Here is a 21,751-nt window from a genome sequence, read left to right as displayed (position 1 = left end):
ATCACTAATACATTTATTATACAATAAATATAGTATATATAACATCATATAATATACAATCATATATTTATTAGTAATATACATATTTGTACACAGTATATGTTATTATAATATACATACATATATCCTGGTTTGATACACTATGAAGATACAGTTTAATCTAGATTTAGATTATATTTTACTGTACCTACGTATAGATATAGTTCATCTGTATCATGTTTGTTATACTATAATATTTGACATAGATATCTACAGACGCATAAATACACACATATACATAATAGTTTTCTGTGACGGTGGTCAAACAACTTTTCACATTTGGAATTATTTCAAGGTCAGGAAGAAATAGGAATACATTCATGTCTTTGATTCTTAAATTGGAAGAAAAAGACTACTTGCATTACTAACTTAGATGGCTACATCATGATTATGAAAATCTTTTTTTAAAATAAGATATTGAACTTCAATGCCTTCTTAATTGTGAATCTCATTAAGTGTTCAGAAATGACATTATTGTTTAAAACTCATGCCCATTAAGCAGAGCACAGCCATTCCGATGTAGTTATTGGAGTGGTCGGAAATGCTGTCCTGGGAAAGAGGCTGGTAAGTTAGAGACCACTGAACAAAAATAAAACATTTCTGGCTAAGAAAGTAATTACATAAAACTGTAGAGAAAGGAAGCTTCTATCTCTAGAAAGAGGAGGAACTAAAGTTAGACTAATGTACTCTAATTATATTACCCAACATATTTCAACTCTGTTTCTTTGAAAGCACATCTCTGATAGTCTTTCAGAACATTTTCCATATTTCTTTCCCATAACTGCAACTACCAATCACAGGGGAGCTCAAGGATAGTAACAAATTTAATGAATGCCTGCACAAGTGAATTAATGAATAATCCTAGCTTTGAACATAGAACTATGGGGAGGCTTCCTGCTGAACTCACTGCAGACATCTTATGTATGAACCAGAATCAGTGGGTAAGATGACAGCGAATGACACCCTTTGCCATGCAGTTCTGGTTGGTTTTGTAGGACCTTATCAGTCTCTTATCACCTCATAGGGATACCCAGGCCATACTTTTATACCCTGTGCTCTCAACATTATGTAGATAGAAACAGAAAAGGGTATCACAGGAGTACTTAATCCTGACATTCCCTTCTCCCCACCAGCCTGGTTATGCTACAGAAACATCAGCTATTTTTCACCCTGATTAGAATGCAATTAGTGATCTAGCCTAACATAGCTATTTCAGCAGCTACAGTTTCATGATTTTCTCCCTTTCCACTTATTTTGACATTTGTAAACACTAAGCATACTATTAAAAGCTGTTAAATTAATAAGACATGATAAATTTTTATTTTTTTAAAATTTTGTTAATGTTTATTTTTGAGAGAGACAGAGTGCAAGGGGGTGAAGGCACAGATAGAGGACACACACAGTATTTGAAACAGGCTCCAGGCTCTGAGCTCTCAGCACAACCCACCAGGGGACTCAAACTCATGAACCGCAAGATCATGACCAGGGCCAAAGTCAGATACCTAACCAACTGAGCCACCCAGGCACCTGTATGACAGGATAACCTTATAAAAGCATATATTCATATGTTATCACTGCACAGAGAGACCACCTAAACCTCTCTGGCCAATCTCTGTGCTCCAGATCCCCACATAGGCTGTTTCAGAGTTCTAGGTACTGGCGAACGCTACGCTGGGAGTCAGCAGACTGGGGCCTATTGCTGATGAGAAACAGAGCAGTGTGACCTTGGACAAGTTACTTGACCTTGCTGAATTTTAGTTAGCTGATACTTAAGTTGGGGCTTCTTTCTCAGAACTGCTGAGAGCATTGATAAGATAATGTGTGTAACTAAATGATTTAAGACAACACAAAATCAGTGATTATTAGATGCTATTGAACTAGTATGGGTTTCTTGAGCCTCTCCACACTTTCATCTTTTCATTTAAAATGAACAAGTTGGAATGAAAGACAAATGTTGGTCCTTTTAGTTTTACAAGTCTATAAATCTAATATACGTCCTCATAGATTGCACCAAGAGCAGAAACAGTTTCTACTTTTGTGCTCTTACCAAGGATAGTGTTGCCCGAATGAACTTTAAAACATATTAAAAAAATACAACAAAAGATGTTGATTGTTCACTGTCAAGAATATGCGCCTGAGTGATCCTCATAACTCTCAGAGCCAAGTTTTATGAATCTCAAGACAGTAGTATTTTTTTTTAAGACGGTGGATTTTTAATGTGCAGCTCATATTCTGCTGTCCCTCATTTTTCTAAAGCTCAACTATACATTTCCTTTTCTTTTGCAGGAATCAGGTCCATGTCATCGCTGTTGTTTATAATAACCCTTCTCTAGTGCTTGTACCCTAGCAATTTCCCTTTCCTAAGTGGGCACTGAGAGTGCCAAAGCAAAATCCCAGTACAGCATCAAGTGAACAATTGTAGCTGTAGCCGTTATCGCTGGAGGGGATTCTGTATGGAGAGAAATGTAAAATAAGATACAGTAAGGGATTTCTGGGTGATAGAAATAAGATGTTTTTCTCTACCCTCCAAAATTGCGACCAATGAAGTCACTGAGAGTATTCTCTGTTGCTAAAGTACCACTTCACCATTAGTAGACTATTATATTTGAGACATTTTCACAGATTTATGAAATAACCAATCAAAATAACTGCAAATCGCTAGCCATCTAATGATAGTTGGCACATATTTGTTTGTTTGGCCGCATGACCATGCTCAGCGGGCTCTACCACTCCAGAGGCGAGCTGTCCCTCTGACCAAACTGCCGGCCACCAAACCACCTTGTCCTACGAAACTGGGAGACAAGCAGCCATCCTGAGACCACACAGGAGGCAGATGAACAAGATAAGTCTATACTCTGTGAACGTGGAAATAAAAGACAGATTCTGGTCCTTAGCGACATAATGGAGTCAACAGAATTACCTACCCTGTGTTCTGACAGACAAATTGGCTCCAATTGCTTTCTCTCCCCACACTGGCATTATTTTATTCATGCCTCAAAATCACAGGAGACCACATCCAATTGGTTTGCTTTAGGGCACATGTTCACACCTAGGCTCAGAGACGCAGGCCATTTCAATTGATGTTACCACCACGTTGCATTATTTTCTTTGTCTTTATAAAAAGTAATTCCTCAAAAAGAATATGGCAACAGGGATGCTTTAACACGAGACAGGAGTATAGATGCTTAAGAGTCACAAAACCCAGTGTTTACTACATGAAGACAAAAGTTTGTTTCCCCCCCCCAAGCATTTGCCTTTATATAAGTTAAGCATACTGCATTAGTCTTTATAAATCAGATTTGAATTAAATCAAAACTACATTTTTATGAAGGATTTTAGGTATGGAAAATAGTATGCCCTGAAAATTACTTAGGTTCTACACAGATTGAACATACATGATTATCCTCATACACATCGCAATTTGAAAATGAGCTCATTTTTCACAAGTTATATAAATTGAGTAAAATTCTACCATCTAAGTTAGAAGGTGTGCTTTTGTTTGTTTGCGTTGAGAGAGAGAGAGAGAAAGAGAGAGAGAGACAGAGAGAGCATGTGCACACATGCAGGTGAGCAGGGGAGGGGCAGAGACAGAGAACTTTTTTAAATTATAAAATATTTAAATGTTTATTCTTTTTTGAGAGAGAGAGACAGAGTGCTAGTGGGGAAGGGGCAGAGACAGAGGGAGACACAGAATGCAAAGCAGGCTCCAGGCTCTGAAATGTCAGCACAGAGCCTGATGCAGGGCTCAGCCCACAGACTGAGATCATGTCCTGAGCTGAAGTCCGAGCTTAACCAACTGAACAACCCAGGCGCCCCAAGAGAATCTTTCTTAAGCAGGCTCCAGGCCCAGAGCAAAGTCCCACGTGGGGCTCAGTCTCAGGTGGAAGTAACAACCTGGGCCCAAACCAAGAGATGGACGCTTAACCGACTGAGCCACCCAGTGCCCCTAGAGTGTGATTTTGAATGGCATTTGTAATACTGTCATTAATATATCACAATTAAAGTAAGCCCACAATGTACCCTGCTAAAAAGATACAAAAGCAAAGCATTCAGATTTAAAGTGGATTGTTTGTGAGAAAAGGGGACATTAGGTTCCCTTCCTTCTATTATTTACAATATGCTTTACTAATAGTAGATGGTAACTGAAAAGTAATGAAAGATACAAGCAATAAATAATGATGAAGTCAACATGGTCAGGGATCAGGTCAATAGATTTATAGTAAAGACCCGGGTGCCTCACTCTTCCTCTCACTGCAGTGGCAGGCCAGTCACAGATGTGAGCTGGCTTGCTGTGTCTGGAGGGCACACCGCATTTCAGGCCTGTAAAAACAAGGGCGCAGGACTTAAAGGTGAACAGTCACAAGACAGCAATCAAATCAGAGACACGCAGCAAGGGTCTATGTGTCCTACTGTTTTGCTAAACTTTGCATACGATGTATAGGGAATGGGGTTCCCCAAGGACTGCAGAGACACCTAGGGGGGCAGTTCCAGGGCATCCAGCTGTCGGGGGGTGAGGCAGGCCTCTGGCATTCTAAGAGACCCACGCCCCTTCCAAGCTTAACTGCAGCTCTGCAGAAATCCCCACGTTACATTTCAGCTAGCTGCGCCTTGTGTGTAATCTCATCATCCTCAGTAATAACCCCAACAACTATTCATTCGAGGTGTAGCAGGATTCGCATAGAGGGACCGGACACCTAGGCCTTTCTCCAGGAAGCAGCTGTATCTGTGCAGGCCCAGGCTCGGTGGGTTCCATACCAGAGAATCTGAGCCCCCACTGCAGTGAGGTGTAGCCTTTTATAAATGGGACTTCTTTGTCTCCCATCCATGGTAACATGCAGACACACGTTCTGATTGGGTGGTCTCATGTTACAGGGTCCTGAGGAATGTCACTCAAGTGCACACAGCCAGCCTGCCTTCCCTTACAGGGAGGGAGGGAGGGAAGACTTGAGGGGGAGAGGGAGTGAACGAGTGAGGGAAGGAGGGAATGAGGGAGGGAGATTTCTCACCACATTTCTTAGGCAGGGGACTCCTACCACAAAGGCACCGGGCAATATGCACAAAGCGGCAATGCTAAAGCTTCAATCTGCAGTTTGTCTCAGACCATACTTTCTGGCCAATTTTAAATTAGGTGAATTATGCCGTTAAGTTTCTTGATTGCTTTTTGCTATTTATTTTGTGAAAAGAACATTATTAAAATGTGATACCACCTTGCAACACTGTAAAGAAAACTTACTGCTTCGTTATTATTTTTCCTACTTGCCATTCCTTACAATCCATCTGCAGTGTGGTTTCAATTTTTTAGTCTCTATTTTCCAGACAATGAAAACAGGGCAAAGTGTGCCTACAGTTACAAAAGCCATTACAGACCATGAGAGTTTTGGTTTAGCTCACTGCTCCTGCTCAAATCTCTCCCAATGTAATAGAGAAGAGATGGTGTTGACATGTTTCTGAAATCTAAAGGCTTTCAATATTCAAAATAGTTTTAAAAAGTTTTTTAATGATTTCTATTTATTTTTGAGAGAGAGAGAGAGAGAGAGAGAGACAGCGTGAGCAGGGGAGGGTCAGAGAGAGAGGGAGACACAGAATCGGAAGCAGCTCCAGGCTCTGAGCTATCAGCACAGAGCTCAATGTGGGGCTCGAACCCACAAACCGTGTGATCATGACCTGAGCCGAGGTTGGATGCTTAACCAACTGAGCTACCCAGGTGCCCCAATATTCAAAATATTTTAAAATATACTTTTAAATGAATGTCTACACATAGATAGCCATATTAATTTCAGCCTCAGATAAGCATGTCTGAAAACCCAAAAGAGCGGAAATGGGATGGGCAGTAACATCATACGTGAAAGGGATAACTATAACAGCTACAATTTAGCCCTTCGCGTGTGCCAGGCACAGGCACTTTGTAGGATGTTTATGTTATTAATCATCCCCTGCTACAGTCTGTATGTTTGTGTCTCCCACTCCTCAAGTTTATATGTTGCAATTCTAACAGCCAATGTGACAGTGTTGGAAGGTGGGGTCTTTGGGAAGGGATGGATCGTGAGGGTGCAGCCCGCATGTATGGGGTAAATGCTCTTATGAAAAAGAGCCCATGGAGCTCTCTAACTTCCTCTGCACAGAGGGCAGAATGAGAAGTCTGTGTCTGGAAGGGGCCCTCCTCTGACGAGGCTGGCACCCTCATGGTGGACTTCCAGCCTCCAGAACCGTAAGAAATAAATATCTGTTGTGTAGAAGCCGTTCAATATATGATATCTTCTTACAGCATTTAACAAAGTGTGTGCTCTGCACCATAGATGCTGAAGATGCGCTCTGTGTTTTAACAAACAGAAGGGAAAAATGTACACAGTGAGGCCTCTGGATTAGAGATGCTGTCTATGGGCTCTGGAGGGGGTGGACTTACACACGGATAGGTTATTGCCAAAGAATAACATCATTGTATCACTTTCAGGTAAAATGCTTTACGTTTTATAAAGTTCCAATTTAAAGATGTAATGCTTAGTCATAAAAATAAAACTTATCAAAAAAACATCGCATTCAATGAAATGGACCAATACATCTTGCAGTGATCTGGTTGTTTTCCTAGAAATCTTATGTTACAAGAGTGAATTTCTCACATTTATTAATATGACTAAGACCTTGTCAAGAGATTTACTGTTACTGGTGTGTGTTTTTTTAATTACTACTGTCATTCTCCGGGTTTACTCCCCAACTCTAGTCCCACGGGTAGTCTGTGGCTGGCGGAAAAGAACTGTGTACACATTAAGTGAACTCTGCATGCGGTAAGTGCAACTTTTATCAAGAGAATGTGACTGGCTTACAAGACACATGGGAAGAAGTTTGAGAATGACACACACCAATAACTTTAGGACATGCCGTACCTCCCTGGCTTGTTGTGAATTAGTGAGTTGTATACCTAGCTGTTTGTCATCACATTTGAAAATGCAGACATCCCATCTTCCTGGGAAAAAGTGAATGAGTCCAGCAGGAGAACATTAAAGTCATGACATAGCCACCAAAGCCACATGGAAATTTTACCATGATTCTTCATATTTGCAACATTATTTTTAATTACAACAAAAAATGCTGTTTTACCTCTAAAAGTACATATCATCTGTTTTTGTTTTTGTTTTCGTTTTTTTTAAAGACCAATTTACCTTATGGAACTGTTTCTTAAAGAAACTAAGAGAACCACTGGACATCAGGTATGCTGTCTCAATGTGGGGCCCTTTATGAAGCACCTTCCTACCTCGCCTTCCCTAAGGGACCCACTGCTGTCCTTCATCCCCTGGACTGAACTCCACCCCCATCCCAGTTCTGAATTTGTGCTGTTAAAAAAAAAAAAGAATAAGCAGCACAGGCTCTTTCAATTCCTTAGCACACTCTATGTCACCCTGGAAACGAGATGTGTGTGTCAGAAGTCCCACTCTCTAAGCTCAAGCTCATCAAATGCTACAGCCCTTCCCTAATTACAGCACCCACTGCCAAGTGCTTGTCTGCAATGCAGGTGACTCCTCCGTGTTATGAGGATAATTATTACCTTTTAAGATATTTTAAATGGTTAAGCTCTGATTATAATTAATAACAGAGAATTTTCTTATCTGGCAGGGCTACGGAATGGGGATATCCTGGTTAATGGTTCAATACAAAGAAAGAGAAAATGAAAGACACTAGTGCTCCTGAGTTTCAGTCCGGACCTGTATGAGATGATTGGATTTTGCCTCATCTAGAAGACCATGACATTTCACCATCAGAGATGTAAACAGCAGCAAAGGAAGTTTGGGAATTGTTATCAACCCTGGTTTAAATGATCTCTCATAGGGGTACCTGGGTGGCTCAGTCGGTTAAGCGCCCGAATTTGGTCATGATCAGGTCGTGATCTCACAGTTCGTGGGTTTGAGCCCCGCATTGAGCCCTATGCATCGGGTTCTGTGCTGACAGCTCAGAGCCTGGAGCCGGTTTCAGACTCTGTGTCTCCCTCTCTCTCTGACCCTCCCCTGCTCATGCTGTCTCTTTCTCTCTCTCTCTCAGAAATAAATAAAACATTAAAAAAAAGATTTCTAAATGATCTCTCACATTCTTTTCCTCTTCCAGTTCACAGGCTTTTCTCAGAGAAAGGATGGGGAGATGAACTTGTTGCCAGTCACCATTTGCTGAGGCGTAAGACAGTGTGAAGCCGTAACAGAACAGCAGCAGCACCACTGGGGAGATTAACGTCTTCCTCACCTTTCCATTCATGTGGCACAGGACGGTTTCTCTATGTGTGTTTGTCAAGCTATACTAAGGACGTTGCTTCTTCTCATTGGTTTAGCTCAAGGATTCCACGTCAAAAATCAAATGAAAGTGATCTAAATGCCTCATTCTGGTTAATAATGCAAGAGGTGAAACTTGCTCCTGAGTTTCACTTGAACAACATTTCAACTTTCCTTGCTACCCTGTTCCTAATATGTAATACACTGTCTGGGCGCCATGGTTTTGGAAGTATCTGCAAAAGTTTTTTTAAGTGTAGTTTAAGAAACACTGTCTCCTTGAGCCAGGAGTACAATGAGTTGCCCTCCTCACATTACTGCCTCACTGAGCACGGTGCCAACTTAGAGGAGCCTGCTTTCCTCTGGAACCTGTTGACTGTCTCCATTTCCTGAAACTCCTCCCATAACCTCCACTGTACCATTCACTCTCGCCTACTGTCCACCTGCCTCCTCATTTGCTTCATCTTGCCTTTTAAATGTTGTCCCTAGGAATTTGTCCTCAGCTCTTTCTTCTTTCTAGTTTCTATTCTGTTCTCTACTTGTGTGACATGCTCCTTGAGTATAGCTTCAGTTACACACAAAACAAAATTCCTCAAATCTAATCTGACCTCCATTTCTGACATCTCTTCTTAGCGAGTGTCCCGAATGCAGTCACATGCTTTCGCTAAATAGCCTAGAATATGGAGTTAATGCCACCCCTCAACCTTGCCCCGCCACTTATATTTCATAAATTAATGAATGCACTGCAAGTACCTGGTCATTTAACTTAGAAACATCCTCATATACTTAAAAACTGATTAGTTACTGTGTCTTGTCAGATCATCCTCCAAAATTATTTTGAACTCATTTCCTCTCTTGCTCTTCAATGATCACTGCACTAGCTTATGTTTTGGTTTCTTCTCCCTGAGTTTATGCTAAAAGCTAAGAGCTAAAGTATAAACCGATCTCCCCGACCCCTATCTGTTATCTTTCCTATACATCCTAATAATCCACGCAGGATAACTTTTACGATATAAGGTAGTATTTTGTCTGTCCTCTGAGTTTTGCTTCCCCACTTTCACTGAATAATGACCAATATGAAAAGTCTTCAAACATTTGAGCCTTTTTTACACACCTAATCTTTATTTCTCCCGCATAAAAACAAATGACAAGAACCTAACCATGGAGTGAATTCTTGAGTTCTCACTGCCGCCATCACCAATACCTCTCTTTAGGGTTTTTGTCACCACACTTTGTGATGACAAAGAGCAATAAGGAGGAGCCTAGGCTGCACACACTCCATAGACAAAGGATCCAACCCAGAACTAGCGATGGCTTTACTTCCCTCCTCCTGGAATCGTTTATTTAATGAAAGTATCCTTCAGACTTGCAGGTGAAGTACAGACATTTTCAGATTGACAAATGCTGAGCTAATTGGCAGCCCACAGACTTGCCATGTAAGAAATGCTTAAAGAATATCTTTATGCTGAAGAGAAATGATGCTGCATGCAACCCTATCTCTAAAGGAAGGAGTGGGGTACAGCAAAGGGGGAAATAGTTTGCTAAACATAAAAGATCTGTTTTTAATGTCCTAGTTTTCCTTATTTTCTATAAATTATTTAAAACATTTCTGAGAAGTAATGTCAGCAAGACAGCAGAAGGTCGAAGAAGAGGTCCCAACCTTCATTCACCACCCTCCCCACCACCACCACCGTGTTACCAATTTAACAACCCTTCATGGGTGAAAACCGCTTTATCAGAGCTCTGGAATCCACATGAGAGATGATATCACCCTGCTGGAACACAGAAAGGGCGAGAGAGGAGTTTTCAACTCCTTTTCAACGGGGAACGCCCAGCACAGTGCAAGAGAAACAGGGCCTCCTAGCCAGAGAATTCTCCCATGCCTTACATGCAGGGAGGGCAGCTCCTTTTTACTGCAGGGTAGAATTCCTTGGCTTCAATGTATTATTGCTTCTTTCACAATAGTTAAACACCCTTTGAAGGACATCAGGGTTCTTTCCTGTTTTGGTCTATTAACAATCAGCTGCTATGAACATAGCACAGGTTTTCATATAGACATTTTTTACGCTTCATTCCTGTGAAATAAGTGCCCAAGATTGCATATTCTAGGTCCTATGACAATTACATATTAATTTTATAAGAAAGGGCCAAGCATTTTTGAGGTGGCTATACTGTTTTACATCCCTACCAGCAATGCATAACTGATCCAGCTTATCTGCATCCTTGTAAGCATTAAGTGTTCGCTACCTTTTATTTTAGCCATTCTGATAGGTGTACAGAGATACTTCACTGTGGTTTTAATTTGCTTTTTCCTTATGGCTAATTATACTGAGAAACTTTCAGTATGCTTACTTAGTCTCAGTATAGGTGTATGTCTTCTTCAGTGAAATATCCGTTTGTGTCATTTGCCTATTTCATAACTGGATTGCATGGGATTTTCTATTATCAAGTTTGGAAGGTTCTTATGTATTCTGAATACCAGTAGTTTTCAAATAAATAAATAAATAATATGTGTGTATGTGTGTGTGTGTGTATACACATATATGCATATATTTCAAATAAATATTTCTTTATCATGGGGTTAGACCCCATCTCCAGATACAATCCCATTGAGGGTAGGGGTTTCAACATATGAATTGGGGGAAGTCCAGAAGTCAGTCCATCGCGGAACAAGAGAAGGACCTCCACTCTCATGATTCGTACCCCATATAGTACTGGAAGTTCAAACCACTGCACTAAGACATGTAAGAACACATGAGAAGGCGGCCATGTGAAACCAAGAAGGGAGCTCTCGCTAGAATCCAGCTATGCTGGGACTCTGACCACAGACTTCCAAGCTCCAGAACTATGAGAAAACAAATTTCTGTTGTTTGAGCCACCCAGTCTATGGCATTTTGTCATGGCAACATGAGCTGACTGAGACATCTTCTGTATCTCAGGGGGAAATATTCATATGAACTTAGTTGTAGATTTCTGGTATACATGCTTCATCAAGATATACAAATTCCAATCTATTTCTAGTTTGCTGAGAGTTTTATTTTGTTTTTTGTTTTTTTTAATCATGAATGGGTTAAATTTTGTTAAATGCTTCTTCTGTGTCAAGTGATATGATTGCATGTTTCTTCCCCTTTATCCTGTTCATATGATTGATTCTCAAATGTTGGACTAGCCTGCCCTACCTGGAATAAGTCTCAATTGGTCATGGTGTATAGTTCTTTCTATACCTTGTTGGATTCAGCTTACTGATATTTGGGTGACAATTTCTGTGTCTTATAAAAGATATTGCTGTCTAGTTAATTTTTTTTTTTTAACTGTCTTTGTCTTGTTTGAGATCAGGTTAATGCTGGTCTTATAAATGAACTGGATAATGTTTTCCCCCCACCCCTTTACTTAAGATTGTAAAAATTGTGTTAACTCTTTTTTAAATGTTTGGAAAAGTTATCTAGTACAACCATTCTGGCCTGGATATTTTTAGGTGTTATATTTTCCTTTCAGGGCATCTGTTCTGATAATCTATAAACAAATACTGTCATTGAGATATCTACACCTTTGATTTTCGGTTGAAAAGAAATATGACAATTTTATTAGCCTATTTTTGCAAACATCTTAATGTATTCTCTAATTTTTCTTTTATTTATTTACTTCTCTATTTTCAGTTTGGTTGAGATATTATTTATATATCATACAATTTACTCATTTAACGTGTTCAAGTCAATGGTTTTTAGTTCATTCAGATATAGATGCAGCCAGTGTGACAGTCAACTTTAGAACATTTTCATCCCCTCAAAAAATGCCCCATACTCTTTAGCTCCCACTCCTTTTTTTTAAATATTTTTTTATTTATAAAAAATTTATTTATTTATATTTTTATTTATTTTATATATATATATTTATATATATATATTTAAATATTTTTATTTATTTCTAGGAGAGAGAGAGAGAGACAGCGTGAGCAGGGGAGGGTCAGAGAGAGAGGGAGTCACAGACTGAAACAGGCTCCAGGCTTTGAGCTGGCAGTCAGCACAGAGCCCGACGCGGGGCTCGAACCCACGAACCGCGAGATCATGACCTAAGCAAAAGTCAGACGCTTAACCGACTAAGCCACCCAGGTGCCCCACTTTAGCTCCCACTCCTAACTCCCCATTTCCCCTCTCAGCTTTCAGCACCCACTATCTGCTTTCCATCTCTGTATTTTCCTATCTGGACTTTGATTTGCATGGAAAAATATAGCATGTAGGTTTTGTAACTGGCTTTTTTCACTTGGCATGTTTTTAAGTTTCATCTGTAGCATAGTATTAGTTCTTCAGTCTTTTTTATGGCCAAATATGATTCCACTATATGGATATATCAGTTTTTATCCAGTGTTGTTGATGGAATTTGGGTTGTTTCCATATTTTGGATCAAATGAGTAACACTGCTAGAAATGATTCTATAAAAGGTTTTGTGTGAACAGGTTTTAATTGCTCTTGTGTATAGACTTAGTAGAATTGTTTGATTAGATTATAACTGTGTGTTTCATCTTTTGAGAAATGGCCAAACTATTTTCTTAAATGGGTGCACCACTTTCTTTTTCCACCAGCAATGGACAAGGGTTCAAACTCCTCCACAGCCTTGCCAACATTTGCTATTATGTGAATACTGGATTCTGCTCTTCAGGTGGGTATGAAGTAGTGTCTCATTGTGGCTTTTATTTATATTTCCTGAAGACTCATGATGTTGACAATCTTTTCATATGCTTGTTGGCCATTTTTATATCTTCCTTGGAGAAAAGTCTATTCTGTGGTCTTCCCCCCACCCATTATTGTCATTTATTACTGGTCTTAAACTGCCTTTTCACTTACTACCTCTAACATAATTTCATTTTTGCATAGTTTTTCCCCCCAAAAGGCACGCAGAATGTATACATATTTTGTGAGATATTCCTTCCCCAATCTGGATGCTTGTGTGGCAATATCTCTTATAGGTCTGGGGAAAATCTCAAATAATGTCTAATGTTCACAAAATCCAGATTATTCTCCATCTTTTGTCCTATTTTATATTACACATAAACTACAATGAAACACAGACTCTCTCTTTAAATTACCTCTTCCTGTCAGTGTTCATATCCCTTCCATGGGCTGGGGTGCCGGAATAGTTTATAGTTTTCCTCTTTAGACCTTTCCATTAAAATTTTAAAAAATAATGTTTTTTTTACTCATGAATGCTAGTTCATGCCCCCAGACTGGATTCATGTTAGGCAAACAAAGCTAATACCTTTTCTTGGTAGTTGCTGAGTTTCTGATTTACTAGAAAAGTATCCACCTTCCCTTATTCTCACATTCCGTTTCTCTTAGTCCCCGGTTTATGGACTACCTTCAATTTGTTTTGTGATTTCCTTCCTCTATATAGTTCTATCAGCTGTCACAGCTCTTCTCCGCGTTTCTCCATCAAGCTCCTCTGTTCCATTCATTCATCTTGAATCCCCCTGTTCTTCTCTGCTTCTCTGGGGTGACCCCTGGGCCCCGTAGGACACAGCTCCAAGAAGCCCTTCTGTGGAGCTGCGTGTGAAGCCTAACTCCTTATTCACACATAGTGCTGCTTCTAAGCCCCAAACACTAAAGCACTGAGAGCACAAAAACCAGAGGCTCAAAACACAGACGAGGGAGAGGGTAAAAGGGAAGAACCAGTGCCAGGAGAGAACTCCACCCAGAGCTAAGAAAACACTGAGGAGGCGGGGCTTGTGCACATCCGTCTCAAATTCTCAGGATTTCTGCCGAGCTCAGCTGTAAACCAAGTCACCTGTCTGTGTTAGAACAGACACAGATGAACGTCCTGCCTAGCACTACTCCTCGCAACCGGTCACACAGAGATTAACCTAAGTGTGGATAAGCCACACCAACCCCGTTCGAAAAACGACTTCCACAAACAGAGCCTCACGTCGGGCTCTGTGCTGACCGACAGCTCAGAGCCTGAAGCCTGCTTCTGATGCTGTGTCTCCCTCTCTCTCTGCCCTTCACTCACATTCTGTCTCTCCTCTCTCTTTCTCAACAGGAAAAAAAAATTTTTTAAGTTTAAAAAAAGATAGGTGTGTGCTTGTGCACGTGTGTGAACACATGTGTGCACAGTTGTGGGTGAGTGTGTAGCTCTCCACACATCCCTGCCCTCATTCCAGCCCTGGCAAGGAGTCTATGCTCTTACAGGACTCAGCTTCTGTGTATTTCCCCACAAGATTGATGCTCTTAACATTTTAACTAGCTGTTTCTGGACCCAACCTTACGCAGGGACATGTCTCCCCACCTTTGCCCGGGAGACCTGTACGACTTTGCTCTGACTGTTCTCAGACCTTTCCTACCTCACCCCCGATCAAAGCTACTTCGGCATCTGCAGTCCAACCACGCGGCTGTCCATCCTAAAGTTACACTGTCTTCCCTTGTCTCTCCCTTTATAGCTGTATCAATTCAGTTTAAAGTCCCCATGACCCCTTTAGAATGGCAGAGAAGAGCTATATATTATTTATGAAAGAATGAAAGGAGACAGGGACAAAGAGAGGAAAGTAAGATATAAATTACCAAAAAGAAAAGAAAAATGGGTGAAGGGCACATTTCATGCATTTTTTAGAGCAGCTAGAGACACACACACCTACTATACAAATGTGTACACTCACAGCAACGTCGAAACAGTGAAAACACAGGAGTCATTCACTTCTTCTACCGCATAAGTCTTCAAATGTGCAGACTTCTCGGTTTTAAATCCCACCTGAAAGAAAAAGTTACTCTCTTGATATTTGCCTGTGTTTTCATAAATCTATTTCTCAGTGGCCCAAGAGTCACATGAAATACGTATCACTGTACTGGTTCTAAAACTTTAAGCCTTTCATTTGATCCAGGAACAGAGCAGCGAATTGCTTTTGGTTGGTGCTAGTGAAAGTCTAACTGGCAATTTTATAACTATAAACTACACTGTTAAGGATAACGAATGTTTATGGAGTGCTTTTCACCTGCCAGGAACACTTCTGAGCACTTTACTTATTTTCTTTTACTTCCATCTCATTTAAGCCTTGTGAGCATGTGCTGTTAAGAGTTGAGTGAATTAAGGCACAGTAGTCTGCCCAAGCTCCCCGGGAAGACACAAGGCAGAATCATGACTTGACTGCATAAACCATACAGCTATTAGTCTCCACCACACCTTGATGCAACTCTTTAATAAGATACACTGCTCTGTAGCATGACATTTTCCTTCCCTCTTTCTGTCTTTCTCTTTTTGTTTTATTTATTTTTGAGAGAGCATGAGCAGTGGAAGGGCAGAGAGACAGGTAGGGACAGAGGATCCAAAGCAGACTCCGTGCTGACCACAGTGAGCTCAGCCCAATGCGGGGCTCGAACTCATGAACCGTGAGATCATGACCTGAGCTGAAGTCTGACGCTTAACCCACTGAGCCCCCAGGCGCCCCAGCATGACATTTTCTATTTAAATCAGCCTGAGTTTATGCAGGCAATCGTACAACTCTAGGGGGCACCACACACGTAAACACAAGGTGAACTGCGTGCCTCGGAGAGAAGGGCAGCAATGGGGCTTCAGCGCCGTGACGTTTCTGTGGGATTGCTCTCAGCCTCGTAATACTTCCGCACTTCTCAAGTCTAGTAACCAGGTAAAAAGAGAAGTGATGAGAGGAGCAGTACTGGTGTCCTGCTTCTCCAACTGCAGTCAGGCGGGCAGACGTTCGGGGGTCAGTGCCAGCAGGAAGGCTGCCGAGGACACAGGCAGTGCCCTGAAGGTACAGGGAGCGCTGGGTTCGCAGGGAGGGGGCGGGGGAGGGAGGGCAAGCAGCAGCGGGACTGACGTCTCTGGCGTTACCTCCCCGCGTCTACCCAGCGCGATGAAGCTTCATGTGCTCCATTTTCAACCTCGCTCTCCCGTACGCACTTACCCCATCTGCTCAGCTGGCAACCAGGCTTCATATCTGTATGCCTGGGTGGGCTCCGTGGTTTCCTGGGGCCTTGATGCTTTTGGGTCGGTGCACATCACAGATTAGTCCCCTTGTAGGAGGCAGCGTTCTTTTAGATTATTCACTACGACTTTGCGGCCATGGCTTGAATTCTGGCGTGCGTGGTACCCTGACGAGGGGCTTATGTGGCCGAGCCCCTTGTTTCCCGTTACCCTCCTTCTATCTATTGCAGGAGACCCTCCTCGACCAAGACGGTTCCTGCTGACTCTCTCTGTCCCCCCCTATAGCTGGCTCTCCATCCCTTCCGGACACTAATCTCCCTCTGACCACGACACCCTCATCTCATTTCTCTAGAAGGTGGCTGAACCCTGGAGCTAGTATCTCAACAATCCAATGCGCCTCGGAAAAGATTTAAATAATACAAAGATATGAAATAGGATTTCATTTTAAATCCCAATTTGTCATCTTTTTGTTTCTAGGGACAACTGAGTTGAACTACCCATGGACAGATGCAGAATCCAAGGAAATATTATTAAAGGACTTGGGGGAAAATAGGGCTTAAAGACACTGCCTTTTAGAAAAGCTTTTCTGACGCCAGAGGAAAAGATGGATTATAGAACAATAGGATTGTTTAACTTATCTATGAAAAATAAAACAGCATATTCCAAAGAGAAGACAAGAAGATACGATTTCTATTCTCAATAGGCTGATAAGGCTGACTGCGGAATTAACTCTCAGCTTGTTTGAAACTGAGACGTGATGAGTACAGAGGCTATATAGCACAGGGTTTCAAAGGCACTGGGAACACAAACAATAGTGGCAAGTCCAGAAAGGACTCAGAAAAGAAAGAAAAATTGAGTCCAGCTGTAAAGGATGAAAATAATTTGGAAAAAAATCCGAAGTGTCCTATTTAAATGTCTGGTAGTATATACATAGGAAGGCTGGGGGGGAGGGGGTGGAAATGATCAGAGAAATCTACCTGCAAAGTTCAAATAGTGTTGAAACTCTGGAATGCCAGTATAAATATAAAAATAATAAACTTCCTTTTACTGTCAAAGGGAAATAAGAAAGCTTTTCCAGTACATTCTTCAGATTTGACCCCTTGGAAGACATCGGTAACACTAAGAGCATGCTTTGTGCACAGACCTTCCTTGACCAAGTCCCTCTTCAGATTCTGTAAAGCTGTTTGCTTCAGCTGAAAGAATGATGACGATGCCACCATCAGGAATGTGGAACATAAAGTTTTCCCTTTTCTATCAATAAACTCCAAATCTAAATGGCGTGGAAATTGTAAATGCTGAGCAAAAAACATTGAAGCAACCTGCTGCACTTGAGGATGTAATTTGAGGTCCTCCCTGTAATTCCCTGATATTCAGACCTGCTCGGAACTAATTAGTGGCTGTGGCCACAGGAAGATGTGGCAACACAATTCATTTTTCTGAATGGCTGCAAGGTATTTAATTGGAACAACAGAAGAATTAGAGGGCAGCAGTTAGCAGGTTTATCACCGGATGGAGTGTGCTGCCCAAATGGTTCTTATTCAATTTCAAAAATGAATTGCCTGAAGATTTATTCTGGGATTTTTTTTTAACCTTAAGAGAGACTTACATTGCAAATACCAACAAGGGCCATCACTCTCCAGTGCTGTGCTGGAAAAGCTAACACAGGGTTTCTAGTCAGCAGCTCCCTGTGAATGAGGATTAATGGTTTAGGACATGAGGGCCTGTACAGCCAGGCTTTCACTAAACCTGTGTAATGAAGCAAATGACGATACCAGCGCACCTGCAAACAATTATCTTTGAATACAGGAGAGCTATCTTCCCGATCCATTATCTATCAAGTACTCACACCACTTAGTGGTTGTGCACACCACCCTGGTCTTAGAAGTGATTCACTTTAAGTTTTTCTTGAATCCCTTCTGTATTAGAGTACTCCAGAGAAACAGAACTAACAAAGAGATTTTTATCTACATGCATATCCATCCTGGGAGAGAGAGACACAGACAGACAGACAGACAGACAGACAGACACACACACACACAGAAACACAGAAAAAGACAAAGATGACTTATTTTTAAGGAATTGGATCATGCAATTGTAAAGCCTAGCAAGTCTAAAATCTGCAGTGTAGACCAGCAGGACCGAGATCCAGGCAAGAGCTGACGTTGCAGCCTGAATCTAAAGGGCATCTGGAGGCAGAATTCCTTCTTCTAGTGGAGTCAATCTTTTTCTATTCAGGCAGTCAACTGATTGGATGAGGCCCACCCACAATATGGAGAGTAATCTGCTATACTCAAAAGTCTACTACTTTAAATGCTAATCTCATCTTAAAAAATACCTTTACAGAAACATGGGTATGACCTGGGTATTGTGGCCTGACTAAGCTGACATTTAGCTAAAATTAACTATTCTGAGCCAGAGCTTCATATTATCTCTCTATGGGTCCATCTCATCTCCAATTTTATTCATCCTAAGGTTGAGGAGGAACCTAACTTTTGTTATGGTGCCAAGATCGTTAAATCTTTAAGCATTATTTCATTTAATCTATTATTTAATCTATATATTCTAGGTGAAAAAACTGAGTCCCCCCAAAATTTGAAACCCACGTCAGCCAATTCCACCTGAACTGAATCAGTGTTCCACTCCACAGCACATCTTCAGGAACGGCCACGTGTTTCTTGCCAGATCTGCTCTGATTTTCTTTGCATCTTATCTCTGGCTCATTTCTGATTTTCTGTGCAGTTAAAGACACCTCCTGCTTCCTCTTCACCTGAGTTGAGAATAAGGCATGTATACAGACTGCTTCTGCCAGGAGGTATGCCGTCAATAAAACAGGACTGCACAGGATTTCAGACAGAGGTGTGACGAGATAATGGGGGTTTGGAATCTGTTAATGAGTAAACACTCTGTACAAACACACACAAGGAAGCAAGTCCTCCGATGTGGGGACTGAGGCACAGCAGCCATCGGCAGACTTGCAGCACAGGCTGGGCATGCCTCACTGAGCACCACACTTTCCTGGATAGAACCCCTCACAACAGCAATTACAAGGTTATTTGTATAATTACATGATTAGGGCTCTTCTCGCCTACCAGACACTCAGCTGAATGGTCAGGAACCACGCTCCGAATTTCCAAGACGTCACACAAAGGAACTGAGGTGAATCCATTTGCCAAAAAAATTCAAACCGATGATGTCAATGAATATGCATAACAGATCATTTTTCTTTATTTGCAAAGAGTTTGTTGCTGCACAGGGAGAGGTTATGCAGAAACAGCGAGGATACTTAAAAGAGTTACTGACAACCATAATCTTGTCCAGAAATGGACCATGCATGGCATGCATACCTCCTGTGACTTCCTAGGACCTCAACTTGGGCAGACCTCACCCAGAGGTCGGGGCATTCTGCCCACATGAGCCCACAGATGGCCTCAAGACCATCGCACCCCAGTGCAGTGGACTCTTCCAACCAGTTAGGTCTGGCACACGAGAGAGGACCTACTTGCCGTCTAAATCAGCCCCTCTGTTTAAACAAGAAAAGCAAGGTCTTAATCAAAAACCTCTTTTTCCCTAAGTCTGAGCCAACTCCCTCACCTCTTCCCATTAGGATATGACCCTTTTTTTTTTTTTAAATGATCTTCATTTCTATTCTGTATTTATTCAATTAGTTTCATAATTAGAAGCTATCTCAAACAGTAAGAAAAATGTCAGTGTATAATAATGTACAAATATAAGAATTTTCTGAAGTCACATAACTAGGTACTAGTAGATCAATACTTTAGTCAAATACTAACTGTATTTGTGATTTTGAATAAATCAATTATGTAAGTATAAAAAGGAAAATGTTGGGTTAGTTTTGATTTTTAAAAACACATCTCAATGGGAGAAACACAACATTTGAAAATCTTCACTATCTTTTACTGATGCCAAGAAAGATACTGAAAATAAATACCTAAGTACAAGCCACGATCAGCAGCTTTTGACAGAGATCTGAACATTCCAAATCATTTCTGCCAACCTGTTGTAAACTTAAAGCAATGAAAACAGGTAATTAATATTTAAAGACTGATTTTAGCTTCCTGTTGGAATCTGGATCAAATTTATTACAGAGAAAAACTGTATTTTTATATCATGTACTTAATTTAGACATTGTTTCAACAAGGAGTTGCAACTTTGTAGCATTTCAGCATATATTAAAATGATTACAGGCATTTATAGTGGATAGAGCTTCACTTTCAAAACATTTTTGTCATGACTGATTTATTTGCTTTGAAATTCTTGGTCATAACTGCTTCAATTATACAATATCTATGAAAATGTGATTTTTTTGTGATGTATATTTGTGATACATAGATGTGTGTGTATATATATATATATACACACACAGTATATACACAGTACACACACACACACACACACACACACACACACACACACACACACATATGTACTGCCTCAATCCCTGACCAGTGTGGGGCTTGGGAACAGTGAAGCAAGAACAAGCCCTTCAGGCAGAGGGAAGAAAAAAGCACAGGCAAAGGCCCCAAGAAGAGGGTGTTTGGCCCTTTTTAGAATAAATACTTTTGCCCTGGCTGTAGTGGACACAGGAAAGGTGGTGCAGTCAGAAAGCTATGGAAGGTTGTCTATGCCAAGGTTTGGAATTGAGATTTTAACGTAAATCTACTGGAAAGCCACAGTTAAATTTTAAGTAGTGAAGTGACATGATCTGACTTATCTTTTATTTATTTTTAAGATTTTTATTTATTTATTTTTGACAGAGACAGAGACAGCATGAGCAGGGGAGGGGCAGAGAAAGACTGAGAGAGAGAGAATCCCAAGCACGCTCCACACTGTAAGCACAGAGCCTGAAGCAGGGCTCAAATTCATGAAACCATGAGATCATGACCTGAGCTGAAACCAAGATTCGGACACTTAACCAACTGAGCCACCCAGGATCCCTGACTTACCTTTTAAAAATGGTCATATTACTTTTCACTTTGAATTATTGTTATTTTGGTAAATAACTTCTTTGGAAACTAGCCAATAAGCATCTCAAGATCAGGAAAGGATTTCAGTTAATCTCTGACTTTTCTACTAATAACTGCTTGTAGTGGTTAATTTTAGTGTCAAGTTGACTGGGCCATAGAGGGCCCAGAAATTTGGCTAAACAGTATTTCTGGGTGTGCCTGTGAGGGTGTTTCTGCTGAGATTAACATTTGATTCTGTGGACTGAGTGAAACAGATTGCTCCCTAATGTGAGTGGACGTCATCCAATCCATAGGTGGCCTGGATAGGCTAAAAGGATGAGTAAGGAAGGCTTCTTTCTCTCTTTCAGCTGGGACACGGACTTCCTCTTGCCTTTGGACTTGAACTAGGACTGAAGCTCACACCACTGGATCTCCTGAATATGGATTTCTCATTTTCCATAACTGCATGAGCCAATTCATTTTAATTAATTTATATATTTTATATATAATATATAACTATGTAACACATAATTATGTACGTATCACATATAGTGATATATATCATCACATATA

The 21,751-nt window shown here is 40.9% G+C and overlaps 1 long non-coding RNA gene across 1 annotated transcript in view; it reads right to left on the bottom strand.

The window, feature by feature from the left end:
* Positions 1-21,751, bottom strand: part of LOC144221373 (uncharacterized) — an 84,690-nt gene that overhangs the window by 27,644 nt on the left and 35,295 nt on the right. Inside the window, exon 2 of the long non-coding RNA XR_013332052.1 lies at positions 14,932-15,023. This is a non-coding gene — a long non-coding RNA (uncharacterized LOC144221373). The remainder of the gene's footprint in view (positions 1-14,931; positions 15,024-21,751) is intronic.

The sequence above is a fragment of the Crocuta crocuta genome, unplaced genomic scaffold (genome assembly GCF_008692635.1).
Source record: "Crocuta crocuta isolate KB4526 unplaced genomic scaffold, BGI_CrCroc_1.0 scaffold20, whole genome shotgun sequence".
Classification (NCBI taxonomy): domain Eukaryota; kingdom Metazoa; phylum Chordata; class Mammalia; order Carnivora; family Hyaenidae; genus Crocuta; species Crocuta crocuta.
Note: the sequence above shows the minus strand (reverse complement) of the source record. Positions and strands in the feature narration are given on the sequence as shown.